Consider the following 25,657-nt stretch of genomic DNA (forward strand, 5'->3'; position numbering starts at 1 on the left):
CGTCCACAGAGACGTCGTCATCAACGTGTCCGAAGTCATTGACCGCTTCACTAAACTTTCCCGCCGAGTGAAGTTTGTCGTTTAGATAGGGAAGCGGCAAAAATCAATGCAAGTAAAGGTTCTGTTCCTTCAGGTACATAAACGCGTAATTATGAAAACGTATGACTGTTCATTAGCTTGTAAAACCGCAGAAATTATCGCCGTTTATTCAAACAGGTAGCATCATGATCAAATCTATCGTGTGAAAACGAAAATTACGAGGACATCAGTAACCAATTTTTACCGACCTTGTTTATTGAATGCCGGCCCTCGCGGCGCTTCCCAACAAACACACTCGGATATTGGTTTGTTTAACTTGCCGCATCATCTGTGGCTTTCGTTTGGTCTTTTCTTTCCTTTTTAGCTACCCGCTTTTACTTCGTTTTGAGCCGAAGCAATACCCTTCCTTAATTTTGGGTGCAGAAAATTTGTCGCCGCTCTGCAGGCAGTTAAATTACACACTTTCGTACTGATTTTTGTATATTCCTCTATTATCTACCCATATGGTGCTGTCGCGACCGCCGCATGGCCCAAGTACATATCACGAGTTCCTTTCAGACATAGCGCAAAAAAGTACGCACAACACACACGAGACACGACAGACGCGGAGGAGCGCTACTACCAACCGTTTATTTCAGTCAACAAACCCTCCGATTTATAAGATGAACCACGTACACCAGTGTCACGCCCCTTTCCCATGCGAGGTGATAAAAAGAAATCTAAAAAAGTTAACAGTACTATGTCCCTCAGGTAACAGAGTTCAAATAGTTCAGTTCGGCACTGTGCAAAAGAATTGACGCTTCGCTTATACAAATATCTGAGTTCTTGTGGGTGTAGAATGCTTCTAGAGCCACTCGAGCCGTGTAGTTTGTTGATTTGCCTAAGATAGTGGTCTCATAAAATCGTGCCTAACCACACGTAAAACCACACGTAATGATGTGGGCAACGAAATGTGCATGCTTGTCCTTTTTTTCTTAACTTTTAGCGCATGATCCCTGAGCCGGTCGTTTATGCACCGTTCGGTTTGGCCGATGCACACCTTCCCGCACAACAAGGGGACGGAGTATGCCACTCCTGTCGCACACCCCATGAAGCGGCTATCTTGGCTTGTTTGGCAACCTTCTTTCCTGTCATCGCAAATTCGAGGGCAGAGCCTGGATAGCTTATTAGGAGCCGTGAAGACCACATGAATACGATGCCTGTTCGCGACCTTCTTCAGGTTGTGCGAGACCTGATGCATATAAGGCATGGCTACGGGTGTCGCCATCCATCGCTGGGTCGCAGCCCTTTCCGCTCCAGCTCTCTTCTTTACCCTCTGCAGGATAGACTCGGCCACCGGAACAACAAGCAACTCAGGGAATCCCGCTGCTAAAAGGCGACCAATCTGATTGGGAAAGCTTTGCTGCATTGAATGCCGGCATGACTTACGGAGCGCAGCATCCAGACATTGTAATGCGATGCCCCTTTTTACTATTTTAGAGTGGGCAGAGTCAAAAGGCAGGAGACACTTCTTAACCCGTGGGAGGTACTCTCAGCAAACATGGCCTACGCTAAATTTTAGCCTGAGATCCAGGAATTGTACCCCTCAGTTCCAAGAAATTCATGAGTGAAACTCAAACCCTGCCCCGCTTGAATAAAAACATCTAAAATACTCCCAAGGGCAGTGAAACCGTCCTCTTTCTTTAAAAGAATTAAAAAGTCATCGACGTACCGAAGCACTTTGAATACCTTCCCCCCATTAAAAGCCAAATCAAGCGCACTGTCAATATCAGCTAAAATTATGTCGCATAGAATCGGAGCCACGCAAGACCCAATACACATTCCTCTGCGTTGCAGAAAATGCTGCTCGTTAAAAGCAATAAATGTTACACTAAGCTAAAATTCTAAAAGCGTTAAATTATGAATCGACAAGCAAGCGGAGTTTTGGAAATCGCATTCGCCACTCTGTTCAATGCACTTCCTAACAGCAACTAAAAGCTCATCTTGAGGTACTGAATAAGACAAGTCCTCAACGTCCACAGACTAAGCCATAATCTATACTCTCGTTGTGTTTCACATATTTAGCGACTTCTTCAGATTTCCTCACGCGGAAAGGATCAACAACCGTGAGTTACTTAAGGCTCTTCAGTAAAAACTGACTAACCTTCTTTTGCCAAGCCCCCCCTTCGCTCACAATGGTTCTGAAAGGGACATCTGCCTTATGTGTTTTTGCAGAAAAGAAAACATTCAGACGGTTCCCCTTACTATTTCTAATAAAACTAGCAAGAACATTCAATTCCAAGTCCTTATAAAATTTGATGAACTTAGTCTTAACCCTCACTGCACTTTTTTTAAACAGCCACAAAGTTCTTGTCCACTGCCGCTTGGGTTTTTTCGTTGAACATGGCTTTCGGCATCACAACAAATCCACCTTCCTTGTTAGCTTCTAGGAGAACCAAACTGTTCTGCCAAACTGAAAGTAACTATGTTAGACCAACTAGCCCAACAGGTGGTCCTTGTGGAACATATCACGATTTCTGCTATCATAGCTTTGTTCTTGCCGGGATCGTCTGTCTTTCTATGCGTAAAGCTACTACTATGTGTGACTGCGCTACATGTCTATCTGTCTTGTTTGACGCATTACATACAGTGACGTTTACTTAAATACGTGGATTTTTTGGATACTTGTACATATATTTAAACATCTTGTTGCGAGGCTTTGTGTATACAAACAGTGCATTTTGTTACCAGTGACACTTTTGTGCCCTTTATCAACTTGTATCTTCGCACTTGTATATTCCATTCTATTTTCGCAATTCTAATCTACATCTCGCAGAACTCCTGCTTCTTATATGTGCTCACTGCTGCGACTATATTATCGGTGTAATTACAATACACGACTGGTAACAACTGCTCATGCGCAATCTATTGCAACGGAGGACAGCGCCATTGAGGGATTTCCCTGGCCGTTGCATATGTACAGTCACGAGCAAAAGTTTGTGGACCAAAGGTATGGTAGGATGGTATGATAAAGCTTTATTACGTTCCCTCGGAACGCGCGTCAGCACGTAGCGACCCGCTCCCACGTCGGTACAGAAAGGCCGAGCCTCTCTGCTGCCACGATTTTATTTTTTTTTCCTTCGCAGCCTGGGCATTCCGGCTGAAATCAAGAGCGCAAGCCTACGTGCGCGTGATGGACCAATAGAACGTATTAAGCCAATTCGGGGCCGTGCAGCTGCGCTTGAATATGTTTAAAATTTTTGCTGATGCCATGGTCTCCAAACTTCTGCTCGCGACTGTACAAAAAAGTAAACAAGGTTCTTTAATGACAAAGATTTATCAAAATATTTGTGCCCAACTTGTTATTTTCATGGCCCTTACGTTTTTCGCACCAGCTGTATGCACTGCTTTGCTGGTTTGGAATTCTATGATATTCTGATGTTCTAAAGTTCGTGTGATAATTTCATTACTTATTAAATAGACAAAAAAAACGCGGAAGCATTGATATCAGTTATTTCTGCCACAATTTTTGGGACATACGAATATATTCTTTTATGAAAAAATACATAGTTTACTTAACAGTGGGTAGCGTTCGGTAGTTTCTTTGCAGCCTCTAATATACAATAACATTGGCAATGGAATGCAGTTATTATTCATGTATTTGATCCCTCGACAAATTCTATCGGGAGGAGGCTATTCTATCGGCTGCAACGTGAGCCCCCCTCTCCGAACAAAATTTCTGGCTATGCCACTGTGCAGTGAAGCAGGTCTTCGAACACTGACCAGTTACAGATGATTTTCTGCATTTACACCCGTCGCTTACCAAGAACTTAGAAAACGTGTTCGGCTGAAATGTAGCAAATCTTCTTTACAGAGCTACTAATTTACTTTGTTCACAGGAACCTCCCTGAGAAAACTGACGTCAATCCGAGCTTTTGTTGACGTGATTTTACTCTTTGCGGTGTCGGTCCATTTTCGTTATGGCGCGGTTTCGCCAAGGTCACTGCCAATGGCACCGAAAATATAGCCATGCACCTAAGGCTTTCGCCTTCGAAAAACAGAAATTCCGTGGCAGTGAACATAGCTCGATAAGGCACCTGCACGCAAATGCGCAAATGGACTCGTAAACTGAGGCCAACCGAGATTAAGGGTGTCAATCATGCGAATGCATATCCTGAAACATGCGCCCATCGCGACCATTTAGCAAGCTTACATTATTATTTCAGAATCAGCTTTCGAGAAATGAAGCGACAAAAGGGCATTTTTGCTTTTTTTTATTCGATCGGACAAAAAGATGGACGAGGAAAAGATGGACGGAAGGGGGGGGGGGGCGGAGGCCGCTCTTTCAAGATTCTGCACCCGCTTTCTCGAAGCGGGGCTGAGCGTCTAAACGACTATCAATAGCAGCAAAACTGCTGATTCGCAGTAGACTAGCTGGCCGCTCGTCTTATACGCGCGGCGGTTATCAGATCAGTTATTCCTGATTCGCGCTCGTCCATGCTCGACAGTGAAAGCTGTTGGCGTGGTCCTTATATTTATTTTTATTTTATTGTTACAACGTGTATTCTGTTATCGTCCAGTACACTTCGTGCGTCATCGCGCGAATTTCGAATCTTAAAGGTCCGTACGCCACGTGGTGTAAAAGCTGTGAACTAAAGGCGATGTCCGGAATTGCTGGGGTTGAGTCCTTCAGTGTGATCTATTCATGTTTGTTTGTGCACGCTCACACCACGCTTGTTCATTCAGTTAGTAATGGTCGGGCCACATTTCCAACGCACGCTACACATGCAATGCTGCCCGGATCGGCAGTGCAGCGCTACAGGTGTGTCCCTTCGCACGCGATGCCCACGGGAAGCGCTTCTCATCAACACCACCGTTTCACACATGCCTTCTCGTGGTCATCGAGTCTCTCTTCATGTCGGTCTACTTACGCCGCAGCACGCCTGCTTACTTAATCAGCTCATGTTTACTACAATTCATATTGCTACCAAAGCCGCTCACCTTACTTCGTATGACATTGCTGTGTTGCTATCGCATTCATTGCTTCGCCCTTAGGGCGAAACTGTGACATTTTTTTTTGTCTCTGACAAAGACCACTTTAGTTTTCGTCGACAAACCTCAGTGCCGTATACCGAATGATTCAGCGGGATATTATGCGAAGACCATCGGTCGACAGGAACGGCACTCCGAAGCTGTTGAGCAACAGCGAAATATACGGTTATTGTATCCAACGTGGGAGCGGCCCGCGGTGGCTCCTCCCCCGTAAGGGGTTCTCGGAGTCGCTCCTCAGGACCTAAAATAAAGTTCATTGCTTGCCTGCCTGCCTGTATGTAATAAACAATATAATAAATTGTGGGGTTTTAATTACGTCCCGAAACCATGATTTGATTATGAGGCGCGCCGTAGTGTGGCAGTCCAGATTCATTTTTACCGCGTGTGGCTCTTTAACATACACAGAATACACGGAACAGAAGCGTACTTTGGTTTCGCCTCCATCGAAATGCGGCCGCTGCGGTCGGGATTTAACCTCGCTACCTCGAGCCTAGCAGCACAATGCCGTAGCCACTATAAGCTACCACGGCGGGGCTATTGTACATAACATGCTAGCTACGGGAATCAGGCTTGTCACGCCAGGCGTATAAGACGAGACCCCGCACACTGAGTGAAGGAAATGAGATCAAAGCATTCGGCGATCGAAAATTGGGCTCATTGTTACGTCGCACTTACCTCCTCCTCTCCGGCGCACTGGCTGACGTATTGGTGACACAGTTTGGATATATCAATCCTGAAAAAAAAAAAACAGTACAGCGCTGTAATTCTCTTCCGACAAGAAGCGCAATTCTTCCGTGCGTGGCGCACTCATGAGCAAAAGCTTGTAGTATATATATAGTGAAACAAATTTAGGCCTAAGCCTCTACCACGCGAGCGCATACTTAGACGTATAATATTCATCTTACTCCGGTAAACCCCTGCACAATTAGGTGCTGCTTTTTTCTTCTTAAATTTCTTGTTTTAGTTATATACCTAATGAAATCTTCCGTATACCAGTCCAATAATTCCGCATGTTTTCCGTACGCTTTCCGCATAATTATTATGAAATGTGTATAACTTTCATATATATCCCGTGTAATTTTTATAAGAATCGTACCGAAACTGATCGAATGGAATTATTGAAGTGAATACGGAACGTTTCAGTAGGGATGCCTGACGATGACAAGAACTTTATTTGGTCCTGAGAAACTGTGGTCCGGGGCAGCTGAAGGCTCCCTCAGGCCAAGTCGGTGGCTCCACCCACGATGTCACCGGGAGGCGAAGTCCCGTAGCGATGTCGTGGGCCCTCTTGACTGCCTGGAGCTGGATGTGGTGCTTGTCGCTTCTGAGGAATTCCTCTCACCGTTCCTTGGTGGCAAGTGTAGAGTTTTATAGGGCTGGGCACGGCAAGAGCATGTGGTCGAAAGAGCATGAATCGGCTCCGAATTTGGGGCACGACTGCGGGAAGTCTGGATCTATCCTGCTAAGGGAACGTGAAGTGGGGTGCGTGCGGTTCTGAGCGTGCTATCTTGTGGTTTGTTTAGTTTTGGGTGGAGAGGAGAGAACCACCTCCTTTCCAAGCGGTAGTATGAGACGATTTCGTGAAAAGTGCACAATGGGTCTTTCTGGATGCAAGCCTCGTTACGAGGATGGCCGTTGTCGGCTGCGCGGGTCGTGAAATCACGCGCCAGCCGGTGAGCCCGTTCGTTGGGCTTGCAGCCGTGCGGTTGGACCGAGTCCCCCAGGTGGGCCGAGAACCGTGAAATGTGGAAATATGCTTCCGTGCCAATTTGCCGGAAATTAGTGAGCGTGTTGATCGCAATCCTATTCGCCCGTTTCGATACGCGCGCCGCCGAAACGGACCTAACGGCCGTACGCGAGTCCGAGAAGACGAAGAGGGGAGAATGTGCGCTATGTACGGCCAGGGCGATAGCCGCCTCCTCCGCCTCGTGAGCAGAATTGGTGCGCACAGAGGCCTCATTAACCAGATTGCCTTTCGCGTCCTCTACTGATATGGCGAAACGCATTTCCCTCAAGGCAATTCTTCGGATTGAAAGAAAAGCGAAATAATATGAGCACTGGACGAGAAAAAATATCTGTTCTCGTAGCAATTCCCGTCAAGGACAAGACTTCATCGGTAAGGAACCCAGATAAGTATGTCGTTAGTTTTCTTCGGTGTTTAAAGGTAAAAGCGATTATGGTGGGATTTGTTATGGTGGGAGTCAGGTATGCGTGGTAGTCATAGAACCAGGTGATAGACCGGGGCACTTCGTTCGCTCTCATAGCAGTAGACCATCGAAAATCCGTAAGTCTGGTTCAGCGTAAAACAAAATGAGAAAAGAAGCAGCGCAGTTCTCCTAACGTCTGCCGCTCTACGCACGAAGTGTGCGAGAGAGAGAAACGTGGTGGGAAAGGCAGGGAGGTTAACCGGAAAAGATTCTGGTTTGCTACCCTGCACTGGGGGAAGGGGAAGGGGAAATATGAAAGGCGGAAAGAAGAGAAAAAGCAGTCACAAAAAAATTACAAGGAATGAAAAAAAAAGAAAAAGAAAAGGGAGGAGGTTGGAAACGTCTGTGAGAACTATAGTCTGTCAGATAGTCCACTCGATCGCAAAAACTTCAAAAGTGCCTTGAATGACTTGTTGTGTGACGACTGTATAGGCCGGCGTTCCAGGACTGTCTGCTCCGAAAGCGGCCGGTCGTCAAGACGTGCCAGCGCGGTCGCGAGTGACTGCCTATGTGCGCTGTATTGGGGACAGTGACAAAGTGCGTGCTCGATTGTTTCCTCGTCGCCGCAGTGATCACACGCAGCACTATCCTCCCATCCGATGCGGAAAGCAAACGACTTAGTGTGCGACATATTTACGGAGCTAAAGGCGCCGCGGAAGCAGTCCTCTTCATTTCACGTTTTGTTTTTTTCTCTCTATTATAGTTATGTGAACATGCCACACCATTCAAGCAATCAACTAGCCCAGCTTTCGAAAACCCGAAGAACTTTAAGCAAATAATTGACCCTCAGCCATCTCGTATTATATCCGCATGCCAAACGAGCAGAATGACTGAGCTAACACGTTTAACATCGCCTTTTCTTCAGTCTTTACCAATGAAGCTGACACAACCCTTCTTGCCTTTCATGCTTCTGCCATGTCTGCAATGCCTGCTATCAACGTAAGCGGCATCTCAACCATAATACCTAACATAAAACGGTCATCACCCGCAAGTTTCGACAAAGCAACATCGAATTTTCTGAAAAATATAATACTTTTCTGTGGCATATCGAAAATTGTTTTCACAATCACTATCTTCTGAAAACCTACCGAAAGAATGGAAAGCTGGCAAGATCGTTCCAGTCTACAAATCAATTAACGAAAACGTGACATCGAACATGTCATATTCACGCATATAATTCATTTCCTTCACACTAACTGCTTCTTCACCCATCACAGCACGGGTTCCTTGCGTAACCCGTGTTGTGATTGCTGAAGAAACAGAAGTTTTGCGAAGCCTTGCGAAGATTCGCGAAGTCGAAGATGTCTTGCGAAACACAATTAGCCATCTTTCTTCACAACCTACATTTAAGCCTTGGTATTAACGCACCGACCAACTCAGTTTTGCTTGATTTCACTAAAGCATTTGACATAGTTGCTCATCAACGCCTACTACTACAACTTTCATGGTTAAATTTGCAACCTACAGTTTTACCGTGGATAGAAAATTTTTTACTAATCGCACACAGTCAGTACATATCAATAACATTACTTCAGATTCTCTTCCCGTAACATCAGGTGCCCCTGAAGGATCTCTATTAGCCGCCTCCTGTTTCTAATATGTATTATCGATCTACTGTCGCAAGTCTCCTGCAAAATCTGCATGTTTGCTGGTGATCGTGTTATTTATCGTTCAGTAATTAACAATAATGACCAAATAACTCTTCAGTTGGACTTATGTAACATAAAAAATTGGTGCCAACACTAGTTAATGGTACTTAATCTTACTGAACGCGAAGCAAAGTCATTTCCCCGCCGTTTTAACCCCTTAGTCTTCCCGTATGAAATTTCTAACGTGCCTATTGAGACAGTTATTAATTTTAATCAATTAGGTGTTACCGTTTTAAGCGATCTCTACTTGGGTGAGCATGTGACTAACCTAATCTCATCGGCTAAGAAATCGTCCGGCCTTTTAAGTCGTCACTTACGAAACGGTCCACAGCACGTGGAACTACTAGTTTACAAGGTACGAATAAGACCAAAACTAGAATACGCATCAGCCTTTTGGAACCTTCGTCAGATTTACCTCACAAAAGCCCTTGAAGCCCTTCACAATCATGCCATCCGGTTTATTAACTCCGCTTTTTCATATGATATCAGCGTAACTTTTTCAAAACCATTATATGGTATTAAAACCCTTTCCCACCACCGTTTCATTGCCAGATTATCATTATTCCATAAATTTTATCACTGTACTCAATCCCGTGAACCACACATTTTGCTACCGTCACACATATCCCGTCGCACAGGTTATTCGTTCAATGTAACCTGTCCTCACGCGCATACAGTTAATTTTGCATCTTCTTTTTATCCTTGAATAGCCAATGAATGGAACACCCTTGATTTCGATATTGCGGTCATTACCAATTCATCTGCCTTCACGAAAGAATCTACCTAATGTCACGCATTGTAACACAGTGTACATCATTTCACATTTTCATTTTTTTTCTGTAAACCCGTCGCCTATGTAATGCCCTCTTGAGGGTCGATCTTTAAGGTAATAAAGTGAAAGTGAAAGTGAACAGACATATGTGCACTTATGCACGTATATGCGTTTAGGGTTACTCATACAAAGCGACATGGCTGCCCTCTAGTAACCTTAACTATGCACTAACGAGCCCCATGGAGATTATCCCCGCCGCTTATCTCGATAACCACCAACTTTTTGACATGTCTTTGCCAGTGACTGGGACTATTGTTTTTCTGGGTTTCACTAAATATACAGCCACGCATCTTGGCGATGTCAGAATTTTTGTCGGTCGCGCGACATTACGTGATTCACCCGTGTTACCAGCATTGAGGGAGGATGGTTGGGTGCTAACCACTGGGTCTCGCTTGAACGCGGTAATGGGCACGAATAGCTTGTACAAGATTCTCGCAAAACCCGAATACGAGACCACCACAACCACCGTATACGAGCGCCAACCTATTGAAATAAGCTTGGCGCCTGGGCAGTGAATATACAAGCAGGTGGATTCCGCCACTGACCATCGATGCAGGCACACCGTGGCCGCTGGGAAGAGCAGGTTCCTGCGGACATCTTCGACAAGCGTCACGGAGAACGGGTAATCGAAGAAGAGCGACAGCATGGAGCTGGTCTGGTACAGGAAGCCGACCAGGCAGCCAATCCATATGAACACGCGCAGGAAGATGGATACCGACATGGCAGCGTATTGAGACTATACGGTCGGCGGCGACGACAGCACACGCTGCTTATATCAACCAGAACGGCACCGATTTGCGCTGCATCTGGAGCGCGTGCCTGGAGAAGGATCCCGCAGTGAAACTGTCCCTTTCATTGCTTTGTTATCTTTTTTTCTTATCTCCCGAGCCAGTGCCAGTTCGTGTAAAATACACGAGCTTCATTTCGAACACAGTCTTCCCATGTGAAACACGAGCGGTTGCGAAGGCTGCCCATGTTACCTCGTTAGCATACACCAGAGTCTTGCGGACAGCGACTGTTTCAGCTTTCCAAATGAGGAACCGCAGAAATCAATAGCGGAGCCTACGTCCACGTAACGCCTAGACACGACGGTCGCGACCTAAACGAGAAGCCCGAGATTTGGTAACAGCTCGCGTGGAGGTGACCTCCTTTTTTCGACGACCATTTCTCGGCATTGCAGTGACTCGGTGTTTAATGCTATAATCAGTGAGTACGTATACAATAGCCTGTCAAATGTGAGTGATTGTATATGCTCATGCAGGGAATTAAAAACCCACGAATCGATGCGTAGAGGCCAAATGTAGCGAATACACACCGGTTCAAGTGTACCTTTGGAAGAGCAATCGTCGATAATTGAAACTCAGCATTGTACCTTCAGGGCCGACATGGAGACAGAATTACGGAAAGCCAACTCTCGTCAGCTAGCAAATTTCCATCAGCACCGCAGTGTCCGGGAACCCATTGAAATGTTTTGCGGCGGTGCCCATTTCGCAAGGCGGACTGGTAAAGTTAGGCCACTTCGGGAACAAGCCAGTAAAATAAGTGCCTCGTCTAAGCGCAGAGGCTGGTATAGCGTCACAAAATACCGTCCATGCACGTCTGAGGCGCTTATCGGGAGATGTAACGAAATGCTTCGCGAGTGGCAGAGCCGCTGCACAGCCGCTTTTATAGAGCAGCTTATACCAGTCGTTAAGGGTATAGATTAACAGAGCAACAAATAAAAAGTTTAGGTGAAGCTTGGTGCAGGCACTCTGTTTTGGAGACTCCATGTTCAAAACGGTAAAATGCGCTGACAATTGCGCTGGTTATGATGCAGCCCCTGCTATAATGCTATGAAATCCGTGGAGTGCCATTGTTGAAGGAATCTTAACCACCACCATCATCATCATCATCACCACCAGTGCAATAGAAGAAAGACCCGACGCAGGCCGTGTTTTCTACTGTTGCGCGCATTCGAGGGAAGCCTAAGCATAATTTCCTCTGAGCCACTAATAGCCAAACATGTGTTCACATATCGCCGTGTTGCTGAAATACTAGGCATGCCTCACAACGCCCTCGTTTTTACTATGCGCCCAACCTGATACTGCCCTTGTACTTACATCGGAGTAAAACGTGCTAGGGGCAGTAGAAAAGCAAACTTCGTGGCGGGCTACTCTCGTTTCTGCGTGCATAACAAAATTGTAGTGCTAAAGTGTAAAGCTCACTCGCGTGTAACTCAAAACTGCAATATAATGAGACATTTATGCGCAATTAGATAGCTTTAAATGTAAACAGTCATAGCAAATAAATGAGCTATATTTCTTTTTTAGCGGGCCAAACAGTAAGGTCACTTTTTCCATTAAAGAAAGAAATGGTAGCACGGGGAGATGCGCTTGGCTGCTTTACTTTGGAAAGCAGCCGTGCGAAATGCGAAATCCTTCCCTTTTGCAACAAAATCCTTTTCTAGGGCAGCTTTCCAATTCACTCTGAGAGCTACAATATGCCATTCTATGCACTCTATTGTGGGTCGCCCACCTTCACGCATAGGGTCACAAGACACAATGGAGTTAGTGCAATAGTTTTCCCTACTTTTCAGATTCTTGTACTGGGAATACGATAGGGATATTTTTGTGTAGAGCTACCAATTACACCTCATGTCACACACCGAGAATGCTCCGACATAGACACCACGATGATGAACAATAAAAAATGTATTTAATTAAAAAGATAACACAGGTAGATAAAGAACCGCGCGAACTTGATCCGCGGGAAATGACGGTACATAGAAACGAAAGAGCGCAGAAAAAAGTACGCGTCTCGGCAGCGCACACTCTTCTGTGGCACATTGGTTTATGACACCACGTCGGCACAACTGAGCCACTGGTGATGCCGCAGCTAACGAAGCCGAAGCCCTTGGCGATGGAAGCGGCGCTGGTCACTGCGCTGCTGCGAGCGATTCATTCGCATCGAGCAGCCACCACAGCGTCGTCGACAGTGCAGGGAATCGATAGTTCGGGACAGTACAACAGTGAAACACAAGCACATCGTCACCCTGGCGCTTGCATTTAGCGAAAAACTTAAAATATGTGCGGGATCAAAATCTCATAGAAGAGTGGTTACGAGTCTGCAAACACGGTTATTGCCAGCAATTTTTTTAGTAGGGCAAGCGGACACGCATGGTAACGGGCAATAATATCATGTTCTCCATAGTTCCAAACAATTCCGCTTGCTTAATTACTGCCTTTCGTCTTCATGTCATCCAGAATATACGGCTCCCAAGTCGCAGCATGACAACCTTTGTGCTACGAGCTACTGCTAGCAAGCCTTGCTAGCGAATATGAAGCAACTCGCATCACTTTCCTTCATGCTTTGAACCCGTTTCTTACTAAATGCTATCGAATACTGCTGAAATGTTCACTCACAAAACAGCGGTTTCAAAACTTTTTACCGCACGACCGTCCACATCGACTACAGAAAGCGGAAGACAGCATTGGCGATCGACTGAAAATGTCACAGATCGTCAATTACGCCCCATCCTGCGAAACATTTGCGCATCCGGACACGTATACTACATCTATAGTTTAACCTGCTACATGGAGTCAATGAGTGTTTCCTACAGAGGTCGCTATGCCAGTGACTGCGGGTACTATCACTTTCTGGTCACTGCAAGCAGTGGTGATGATTAACCGGCACTGGAGTGGGCCTAGGGATGAGCTGGAGATGGATGGATGGATGTAAAACTTTAATAAACGTCCTGAGGTACGCGACTCAGCGCGCAGCGGGCCGCTCCCACGTTGGGACAGTCAGGCCATGCCCGACCGCCGCATCGTGGGCCCTCTGGACAGCCCATAGTTGCGCCCCGGCATCGGGGCTCTTGATGGCGGAGAGCCACTTGTCCTCATTTATTTGTTCCGTGCCTCGTAACGAGGGGCAACGCCAGAGCATATGGTCTAAGCTAGCGAAGTCATTGCAGTGCCTGCAAGAACTACTGGCATAAGTGTCGGGATAAAGCTTGTGTAATAAAGCCGGGCTGGGATACGAGCCTGTTTGCAATAATCTGAGGGTCAATGCCTGCGCTCTATTTAACTTCTTGTGAGGAAGGGGAAAGTCTCTCCTGCCGAGATAAAAGTACTGCGTAATTTCATTGTATGTTGTCGGTTGATCTCTGTTCTCCACCACTCCTGGCCGGCCGGAGAGTTCTCCATGGTCGCGGAAAGCGAGACCTCGCGCCTTGGAGTGGGCCAGCTCGTTGAGGTTTGTGGGGCCTCCCATGATGGATCCCATGTGAGCGGGGAACCACGTGAGAGTGTGGGTGGCAATGCTTTTACCGTCGAGGATGCGACAGGCTTCTTTACACACGGCGCTAACGCTGAAGGCGCGGATGGCTGCCCTGGAGTCGCTGAAGATGTTGGCATGTTTCTCGTCCAGGAGGGCCAAGGCAATGGCCACTTGCTCAGCCGCACATGACGACGTGCTTCGTACCGAAGCTGCGTTAACGGTCGAACCCTTGTGGTTGATGGACACTACTGCGAAATTTATGCTGTTGCCATATTGGGCCGCGTCAACGAAGCAGCTGCCGCCAGGGAGTTCTGTCGCCCGGCGTAGGAGCGCCACGGCCCTGGCCTTCCTTCTTTCCAGGTTGCGCTGGGGATGCATATTGCGTGGGGCGGGGGATATGATGATGTGGTCTTTCTGCTCTTTCGGAAGGCCCTGGTAGGATGAGCTGGAGAGTTGACTGGCGTTTCTTAGTGGCCATACCCTCCTCATCGCAATACCTTCCCCGAGTCGACTTTACGAAGAACAACTGCGGAGTACTGTCCTGAACACTGTCGAATGCCACCGTATTGCCCAGTTCGCCACCACATCTGTTCTGGTTGGCTCACGGGGACGCAAAGTCCTGCCTGATTGGCTCGGAACGCTAACATGTAGGAATTTCACAAATTCCAGAATAGCACTCAGATAGCACTGAAGTAAGTGCGCATGTGTATGGAGGATGTGCTGGTGGCGCCAGGGATAGCCGCTTCGTCAGGATGCGACTTTGTGATAAGTACGTTTAGTTTTGTACAGTGCTCAAAATTTGAAGCGCGAACAGCAACCAACGCCTTTTACGGGTAATTATATAGAACTGCGACGCGCAGTCACTCTGTAGCCGGTTTCTAAGCATGGAGTAGTCCCAATTGCACGTTTTGTTGTCTGAATTAGGCTACTGTTACAAATGCAGGTGAACCTGGAAGCGAAAGAACGCATTGGAATAGTTTCGAAATTGTCCGGGTTTCAATTTTTGAACACTGGGGTGCTATGCAGGATGCATCGAGTTTCTCGTCCGCACGAGTTTTACCCGAGTTTGCTCGATGGCAGTCAGTGAACGGAGATAGCAAAGCCGCGTATGACAACATGAGCGCACCCTGCGCAGCACAGTGCTTCCGCGGTTCAAGCACACAGGACTGCTCAACAATACGCGCCAGCGCCGCGTATTGTTATCACCGTATAATCCCAATTTAGCAATACCGTCACTGTCCCGCTGTCTATCTACACACTTGCCGTGAGCCGCTTGTCACGCCTTTCTCGGGCGCGCCAAGGGCGTGCCTCCTCTTTCGGGCATTATCTTTCTATCCTCCGTCGAATGCGAACTGAGCACATGCGGTGCATTCTTGCACCTACACTTTCCCTCTATCGAATACATTGAAATACAACAAATAAGATAACGAACATTTTATTTCTTAATGTATCGGTTTTTAGTTTTGAATACCATAAATTTGTGACGAAAAACGGACATCGAGTGAATTAATAAATATTGCACTTTTTTGCCGCGAGTGACGACAGTGAAGCGAAAGCTTACAAGCGGATACATTCTATAGGGTCGCACGCACGGGGGAGTTCATACGGTGACCAGTCACCAGGGGCGCTGCAGTGCTATTCTCCAAGATTCAAGAAACGTAGAATCGGTAGAAGAAATAGACTTAAGCACCAGGGGCAAGGTCATTCTGACATAGGTTACATTAACATGCAAGGTGGCAGGAATAGGCTGAAGTGGGAGGAGATAGACGAGCAACTAAGGCAAGAAAAGCTGATGGTATACGGGTTTGTGGAGACACATCTTAGGGACATGGAGCAACCTCCCTGTAATCCTGACTATGCATGAGAATATTGCAATAGAACAGAGGGCCGTAGAAAAGGGGGTGGAATTGGTGCATTCATTCATAAAAGTATGAACTGGGAAAGGGTCAAACAGGAAGGCAAGGAGCATTTATGGCTAAAAGGGAAAGTTGCAGGAGAGCAGATTCTCCTTGGCTTTGTATACCTGTGGACAGGAGCAAATGCCAAAGAGGAAAACAAAAAAATGCTGGAATGCATATCAAGTGACATTAATGAGCTAGGAGAAGGGTGCGAGATTATTATACTAGGAGATATGAACGCACACATAGAAGACATGGACGGGTACACAGACTCAACAGGCAACATGATGCTGGATATGTGTGAAATGCATGACTTAGTTGTATGCAACAGTACTGAGAAGTGTGAAGGGCACATAACATGGGAGGTAGGGAGCCTGCAGTCGACGATAGATTATGCACTAATGTCACATAGGATGCACGATAGGCTAAATGTAATGAGCATAGATGAATATGGCTCCAGAAGTCTAGGTAGTGATCACAAACGTATTAAGGTGAGTTTTAGAAGGGAAATGAAAGTAGGTAGGAGGCAAGATGAACAACCAGGTGGGATATTTTACTCGGAAAAGCAGCTTGAAATAGCAACCCAGCAAATTGAGGAAGTAATTTCAGAGGATACAAAAACAGAATGGACATATGCAAATTTAACAGGACTATTTGAGCTAGAGCTTACTAAGGTACGAGTCAGGACAAAAGGGAACAGAAGACGTAAACCCAAGAGCTGGTGGGATGAGGAGGTTAAGAAGGCCATAGAGAAACGCCAGGAAGCATCCAGGGAATACAGATATTCAAAGCAGAGGGGTGAACCAGAAGCTGATGTAGGCAGAAAATGGAACAACGTCTTAAACTGTAGAAGGGAAGCATCCAATTTGATCAATGAGAAGATCAGAAGAAAGGGGAGCCAATGGTTGTCAGAAGTAAACAAAAAGGATAGAAAAGCAGCGAAGAAATTTTGGAAACATCTCAACTCCTTGAGTAATAAGACTAGCCTAGAGCAGAGGTTTATAGTTACAGCTCAAGGTGTTCGACTAGAGGGAGATGAGGCAATGGAACATATAAGAACAATGATGACAGAAAAATTTAAAGAACGAAACATAGCATGTGCTCAATCAGGTGAGGATGGACTAGTCAGTGCAGTGGCTCCACTGGCACAAAGCGAGTGGGAAAGGGCAGAGAAGAGGGTTCCTAGTAGCACGTCGACAGGTCCTGATGGCATGCCAATTATGTTGATAAAGACATTGGGCCCAAAATCTAAGAAAGCATTAAGAAAGGCAGTGAGCAAAATGATAATGGACGGTAAAGCCCCTGACGGGTGGAGACTGAGCAGGATGAGCATGATATATAAGGAAAGGGGGACAAAGCCGACATAAACTACTACCGTCCCATAACAGTGACGTCAGTGGTTTACAGGGTGGTGATGCAGATTATAAAGGACAGACTGCAGGCATGGGTGGAGAGCGAGGAGGTGCTGGGGGAACTACAAAATGGGTTCCGAAAACAAAGAAGGTTAGAAGATAATCTGTTCTCATTGACACAATGTATTGTAATAGCAGAAAAGGAACACAGGCCCCTATGGCTTGCCTTTCTGGATATCAAGGGAGCCTATGACAGTGTAATCCAAAAGGATTTGTGGGACATACTGGGCACTCTAGAGGTGGAAGATGGAGTAAGAAATCTTTTAAAAGATATCTATAAAAGTAGCAGGCTGCTTATAAAATGGGGAAAACAAGGTATCTGGGCCTATAGAGATACAGCAGGGGCTTAGGCAGGGGTGCCCTCTGTCACCTCTGTTGTTCATGCTGTATTTACAAGGATTAGAGAAAAAATTAGAGAGGAGCGGACTTGGCTTCAACCTTTCCTATTTCAAGCAGGGAGAATGGATTAAACAGTCATTACCAGGACTGATGTGTGCAGATGACATTGTACTTATGGCTGACAGCAAGGAAGACTTGCAGAGATTAATGGACATCTGTGGTAAAGAGGGAGATAGCTTAGGTTTGAAGTTTAGTAAAGAAAAATCGGCAGTCATGACTTTTAATGATAATCAGGGCAGCGAGCATAGGATACAGGAGGTTACGCTGGAGGTGCTGGATAAGTACAAATATCTTGGAGTGTGGATAAACAATGGGGCTGAGTACCTAACGGAACATGAAAAATATGTGACGGCTAAAGGTAGCAGAAATGCAGCTGTGATGAAAAATAGGGCACTGTGGAATTACAATAGGTACGAAGTGGTGAGAGGGATTTGGAAAGGGGTGATGGTCCCTAGTTTGACTTTCGGCAATGCGGTCCTGTGCATGAGATCAGAGGTTCGAGCAAGGTTGGAAGTTAAGCAGCGAGGGGTAGGTAGACTGGCTCTGGGAGCACACGGAAATACACCAAATCAGGGGGTACAGGGTGACATGGGATGGACGTCATTCGAGGGCAGGGAAGCCAGCAGCAAGATAGAATTTGAGGAGCGATTGAGAGAAATGGCAGAAAAGCGGTGGGCAAGGAGAGTTTTCAGTTATTTGTACATGAGGAATGTTGATACAAAATGGAGGAAGCTGACCAGAAAACTGTCAATCAAATATTTGGACTGCAGGAGGGGTGCAAACCAGGAAACAGCGGTTAAGAAAAAGGTTAAGGAAACAGAGAGGGGTCTGTGGAAAGCAGGGATGCAGACGAAATCAGCACTGGGCACATACCGAACTTTCAAGCAAGAGATTGCCAAAGAAAATATCTACGATAATTCTAGGGGAAGCTCTTTGTTGTTTGAAGCCAGGACGGGAGTATTGCGGACTAAGATGTACCGAGTCAAGTACCAAGGTATAGACACGTTGTGCTGTGCGTGTGGAGAAGAAGAGGAAACGGCTGAACACCTCATACTTTTCTGTAAGGGGCTTAACCCTACAGTGCAAGGCAACGGGGCTGATTTTTTCAAAGCATTGGGGTTTAGGGACAGTGAAGGCAAAATAGACTTTAAGCGGGTAGAGATAACCAAACAGAGGTTATCTGATTGGTGGATAAAATTAAGGCAGGGGTGAAATTTCACCCACCACAAAGTACAAATTATGTTGATAGCCATGGCTAGGTGGCGTATGCCACCGCCCGATTTAAAGGGTTCAGCCTCATCCATCCATCCATCCATCCATCCATCGATAAAATCGATGCAATAATGACGAATAAAGTTAGTCATTACAATGATCTGTCCCTTCCCTGTCTATTAGGGGAATTGCAACGCAGCGCTGCGGCATGGCTGTTCACTGCAGGTGCTTTCACTGAGGCGGCTACTAAGGCCGCCGCTTTACCAACTGAAACGACACTCCAGCCATGGAGACGGGGGAAACGGCTGTCGCTGCAAAATTGCTGTGCGGTATTGTAGGGTCCGTAGTGACGCAGCACAGTGAAAATGCTCCAGTTTATCTGCGTGCGCGAAGTCTCCACGATGCATTGCGAAGAAGAGCGTGCTGCCCAGCGACACAATTCATCGCTTGTCACCGCTTGCCCAGTGAAGGTGCCTCCGTACGCATGTACGCAGAATTTGATTGTGTTTTTCACTCCAATGTGCTTTCCGATTGCCTCTGCTGCTGAGCTAACAGCGATCGCAGATGGATATGGTAACGAGAGCGCAGCAATCGTATTTTGGCGGGTGAGGGCACTCCTGTGCAGTTAGGAAATTAAACTTCGAACGCAGGAAGGTGTTGCAATTGTTTAGAGTGCCATGCTTGTGATGGAGAAATGCCATCGCACTGGGTGTGTTTGCGCTGACCGCTTACCGTGTTTCCGACACTGCGGCTCCGATACATCACTGATGACAGAGCAGCCATCTCAAATGACAGCTGCGATACGTTGTCGTTGGAAAACACTACGCACTGCTCAGGATCGTCGTCCACCGCGGCGCATCGACGCCTTGGAAGCAGCTACAGTGTCATGTCGATAATTATTTGCTGTGTGCTACGTCGCCACAATGCAGGCAATGAACCGTTTTGTGGGGCCATCACAGCCCAAGAAGAGATATGCATAAGCCAGCGAAAGTCGACGTTTTTTTTTTTTTTTCATAGTGGAGCTCAGGGCATCAACGATGACAGTGCGTTGTGCGTGTTTTATTTCGGTGGTCAAGATTGTTGATGCCTATCAGTTCCGCACCACGTCGCTGTTGCCGAAAAATAAGTTGGGCGTGTCCCGACCGTGGTGGGCGCGCACAGGAGTTACATGCCTCGCGCGGGGCGTGACCTATGGTTTTGATTGACAGGCGAACTCGTGCCAAACTCGTACATCGCGAAACCCCCCTCGAGTTGAACTCGTGAACATGGCGGCGGCAGCAGCAGCCTGTGTCATCGCATCCAGCGGCAGTAAGCGTCAATATGACCGTCTGGACCCGTTCACCTACATGGCCGACGCAGAGTTTCGCGTCATTTTTGCCTTTCCAAAACGTGAGTGCGCTGGCTGTGTGACGAGTTAAGCGAAGGCTGTCGTCTGCGGAGACAGCGTGGTGGAAAAATTATGCTTTCCGAGCACAGAGGGGTGTGACTAGGCTGCGGAAGAAAATTTTGTGCGATCACTTCGGCTCTATCCTGTTTCAAGCGCTGCTCGTCCACCACGCCCCAGCCTCAGGCCAGGTCCGACGTCGTCATCGGAGTACTGGGGCACCTGCGAGCACCTGGGGTTCAACCCGGACCAACCAACCTGCGCAGGCGAAGTGGTCATATTATATTGGACGGCTCAGAATGGACGCCGGGCTGCCTTCCGGTGCAACAGCTGCCGAAATCAGTTTTCGCAGTTACACGGTACCGCTTCACTGCACGGGCAGAGAGGCGAAGGAAGTTACCTCGCCAACACGGACCGGCTCGGCCGTCCGAACGACCCCCTCTCCAGGCGACAAATGATTTGGCTCACGTATTGCGTGAGCCAAAGTGTAGACATATGGCTGTTGAAGGAGATAACCGGCGACTTATTTCCTCTACCGGAGCACGCCATCGCCGACTGAAGGAACTACCCCCGTAAGTTCGCGAGGGACGAGCTGCTGGCGCGACCTTCACTCGGTGGCCCCGGGTAGATAGCGCAAATTGACGAGTTTATTCTTTGCGGCGAGCAAAAGTACAATCGAGGCCGCCTAATGTCGGGCGACAACTTTCCGCCGAGCCGCGAAAATTACGGCGGTGTTAAAGATAGGGGCCCATCGGTCTTAGGCATCTTCTGCGCGACCAGAAGTGTGCTGCGACATTAAAAGTCGGCCGACAAAAGGCGGCGATGCTAGGCGCCATTATTGCAGCTAATGTTCAAACGGGGACCATTATTCATAGTGACGAATTGGCCGCATACAAATATATCCCAAATTTAGTGGATGCTAAAGGGGCTATGCCTCAATCTGCATTGGGATATAGTGAATCACAGCGTGAACTTTGTGGACCCCATCACGGGCATTCACACGCAAGAAAAAAAAAAGAAAGTTATTGTCAAAAAGTGAACCGCCACCGCGTCAGCGATGGGTACAGGGTAACTGCACCGATGCTGGAGTCCCACCTGGGATGGATGTGGCGGCACTCAACGGCCACGTGCGCTGCAAAGACCCTCTCTTGCGTTTGTTAGAAACCACGGATCGCTCGGGCTACCCAGTATAGTCTTTCCTGCGGTTGTTAGAAGCCATCGCTCGACGTTTGCCAGTATGAAGGTGCATCGCAAAGTAAAAAAAAAATAAAGCATAGTTTTCTGACTCTTCCGTATACTGAAAAAACATCGTATTCCCCATAACTCCTATATCCACCAACATCATGTGACATATAAGAAAAACGGGTTTTTGTATGGGATCCTACTTGTTTCATATGGGATTATTTGACATGGGAATTATGGGGCATATGGAATTTTCAATAGGGTTGTATGAGTGCTTTCCGGCATTCCTGAGTGCTTACACGGTAAGCGCGCGGCAAACCACTTGGGCGCTAGCCGACGCTCACTTCGTTCGTCTCGCAGCTGGGGCAGCTGGGGTGCCTCGATGCGCGTGCGCGCGCGCGCGCGCTTTGATGCACTCTACTCGCAGCCTTTCTTTAGTGCGAGGAACGAGCGATCTGTTAAAAGCCCAATGTGAAAACCAGGCGCACACCAATCTGTGCTCGGAAATGGTAGCGCAAGCACGTAGCGAGCCGCACCAATCCAATCCAGATGAAAGAGATCAACGAGCGATCTGTTAAAAGCCCAGTGAGAAAACCAAGCGCACACCAATCGGTGCTCGGAAATGCTAGCGCAAGTACGTAGCGAGCCGCGCCAATCGAATCCAGAGAAAAAAAGAGGCGGACGAGCATCCCCTCGTGGTATAATGCGAAACGTATTAAACTACAAGTTAGTCTAATATACATTCAGTGTACATCTTGTAAAACTTAAAATGCTTATAACCTTAAACCTACAACAATGTGACTAATATTATTGTACTAAATGCATTTATTTTATAACTTGCTTGTGCATGTAATGCACTCGGTGGAACGACAAACAAGTGAAAGAGGCACGACCGTGCACCGACCGTATGATCGCGTGAGCCCCAGTTTGTCGACCGCCCACATGGCAACGCTCAAGGGCTGATAGCCACCCAGAGTGAATCTAGATAAACCAATGAAACTGGAGGCGTGCCGACGGACAAACTTTGTCTTGTTACCATTTGTTCTTTCATCTTGGGGCGTCGCCAGAGCTCGGGAAGATCCCGAGTTTCGCCAAACTTGGCGCATCCTGCATAGCACCCCTGTACCTGTATATCGTCAAGTTTGCTTTTATTTTAATAAATGTTAGTTCGCTTCGTGCGCCTCCTTTGCCTATTAGTGGAGGGCTGCTTGTGAACCCTGCTGAATTAAAATGAATTCAGAGTTCTCAAGCACATTGGCATTCCCGACACTTCGGAGAATGAATCGGGGATGTGGATTTATTGTGTCGTAGATTGTGTCGGCCAACACTCGCAATGTAATTTCCTCTGAATTTAGAGATGTCTATGCTTTAGCAGAAAGCTCTAGCAAGGGTCGCCTGACATTCTTGCACTTGCTGGTCGCTTGACGTCGAGAAGTGTGCAGTGCTTCGGCTATTGGCTAATTAGAGTCCGCTTCATTATTTTTAGCCTCGTGAAGGGCATGTTATAAAATGGCAAAATAAATTCAGCTCGTATGTTTGGTCTGTTGGCACAAGCACAGAAAGAGCAGTTTTGACAGTTTTATTTTTTTCTTTCTATTCAAGCGAAGCTTGTATTGCCCCACTCGTGTCGGCGTCGGTGTTGGCGTGCGAAAAAACCAAAGCTGCGCGAAAACGAAAATTGCTCGTCCGGCCGCGGATTAACACCACCGACCTCCGGGATGCTAGACCACCACGCTAACCAATTCAGCCACTGTCGGTTCATCATACGCGCCCTTTAAAGCAGGGTTTTATATGCATGAAGAAGTAGCTGCAGGGAAAGAGTGTGACGATGTGTTCTCTCGCCTCGCGCCCGCCTTTTCCCGCCAGTTCAGGCCCGGCAGTCAGATGGGGAGGCCGCGTTTGGTTCGGCAACTTACCATTGCCAAACCTCTCACAGTTTACCATAGGCACCATAAGTCAATCATGCTCACATGTAAACTGTAACATCCTTTACTGACAAAACGTTTCGCACTGCTTACAGCAATCCTGTCTCTACTGTGCACTGGCGAAACTGCGAAAGGTCAACGCTTTGGGACTGTGTATGAAACAGCTCCACCAACCCAACCGGCAACGTCAGCCTGCAAGCTCAACAACAAACAACCGTTTCTCATTCACCAAAAATCAAGAGTTGTGTTCTGCCTTGTTTCGGTTTCGAATTGATCCTGACTACTGGCTCTCAGCTGCGCATAATGTTGTAATCAGCGTTCGTGCTGATCCCTTGCCACTCTTCGAATAAACTCAATCGTCGTTTGGCCCCCAAAGGAAGAAGTCGCCTCATTTCTCTGCGGCGCTCAGCGCCTAGAGCACTGCACGGGCCGATTTTCGCGGCCCGGGCCCGGCCCGGGCCCGTTTTCACATTGGGCGGCCCGCCCGAGCCCGATCAAAACTTTTATGGCGAGACCCGGGCCCGGCCTGGGCCCGGAAATAATCTACGTTACCCGCCCGGCCCGGCCCGCCACCCCTTTACCTTAAGCCCGAGCCTGGCCCGAGCCCGACTCGAAACCGGCCCGAACCCGGCCCGAGACCGAAAAATACATGTTTTTCAGAGTTGAGAAGCCCGAGAATACCTCGCAGAAAGCCCGAGCCCGGCCCGGGCCCGCGTCAGAAAACCCGAGCCCGGCCCGGGCCCGGGTCAAAAAGCACACGCCGTGCCCGAGCCCGGCCCGAGCCCGTGAAAAAACTCCTCTACCCGGCCCGGCCCGGCCCACGGGCCGGGCCGGGCCCAGGCTTTCGGGTAAGCCCGAGCCCATGCAGTGCTCTATCAGCGCCCCGGCCGTTCGGCCTCACCACGTAGGTCTCGCCTCCAGCCGCCTCGCCGTGCGAGGCCCGATACCATACTAGTCTCCTTTAATGTGTCTAAAACGCTAAACGCTAGGGTTGGACCAGCTTCGCGTGCACCCCTGCTCCCGGTAGGGGAGGGGTTTTAATTTTTACATTCACATGGGGGGCTTGATAAAATGAGAAATTAATAAATGCAAACTCATCGTCATCCGTTACATATTTAGTTGCGAATAATGTGAACCTAATGTATTTCGAACTACTTAAAGGACCATAAGTCAGTCATCTAAGTACAGCTCAAGATGAATTCAAAACTTTCGGGTGGCGCATCGTGCGATCTGTGCCTATCAAATTATTTTGTCGCCAGAGCCACTGTTTTCACCGCTGGCGCTAGAGCAAGCAGCCTACCCACCTTTCAGGGTTGCATGCCTTTGCAGTGGTGCAGCCGTTCGTGCTGGAGCCCGAAGAACGGTGGGACGAGGACGGAGGACGCACGCAAGGCTTGCATCGATTCTGTCTGCAGTAACACGTAGCGAAATGCCAGGTGTTGCCGCTGCTACTGTTCCGAAAGAGTGACCCGACATGACGTCATGCTGATAATTGCGGTGCAAGGCCCTGCGAGACCTGCTGCAGTGCTTGTGAGGTTGAAACAGGGGAGCAAGCTGTTTCCAAGATGGCGGGTTCCGAGCGCTGTCAGCTCCAAGGCGGTCGGGAAAGGGTTCACAGCGCTGGAGGAAGTGTAGTCGCCGATGACGCCTTCGGTGACGCCGCCTACTCATTACGGAAGGCGTGAAGGAGGTCAATGTGGTTCAACGAGACACAGTCTCTGACATGCGGTGGCGTCTCGTGCAGCATCGAACAGGGAGGTGGTGGTGGTGGTAAACATTTATTAAAGTATTATTTACAGAGGGGTTGTTCAGAAAACCAACCCTTAGTGGGCCAGCTCCCTTACAATACTAGGTGGACTCCCTATTCAGGGACCCCATTGGTCGTGGCCGCTATCCTGACACGCCGGACCATGGCCTGTTGGGCCGGAAGGTCCCGGCAGCCGAGCAGGGCCGCCTCCCAGTCCTCTCGGGTTGGGTTGGGATTCAGTTGGCATGCCCATACCATGTGGTAGGTGTCAGCCACCTCCCCACAGTACTGGCAGACGCCGGAAAAGGAAGTCAAAGTGTTTGAGCACTGCCGGGCACAGTAGCGCATTAGTGAATAGGCCAAGAAGAATTCTCTCGTCCGCCTTCTTCAGCCCTTTGCAGAGCGCAGGAAAGCGGCGGTGTGAGTCCCGATAATGCGTACTTATGTCTTTAAAAGTGAGAAGACGAGGATTGTCTAGCGCTT

This window comes from Dermacentor silvarum, chromosome 1, assembly GCF_013339745.2.
Source record: "Dermacentor silvarum isolate Dsil-2018 chromosome 1, BIME_Dsil_1.4, whole genome shotgun sequence".
In the NCBI taxonomy this organism is placed as follows: domain Eukaryota; kingdom Metazoa; phylum Arthropoda; class Arachnida; order Ixodida; family Ixodidae; genus Dermacentor; species Dermacentor silvarum.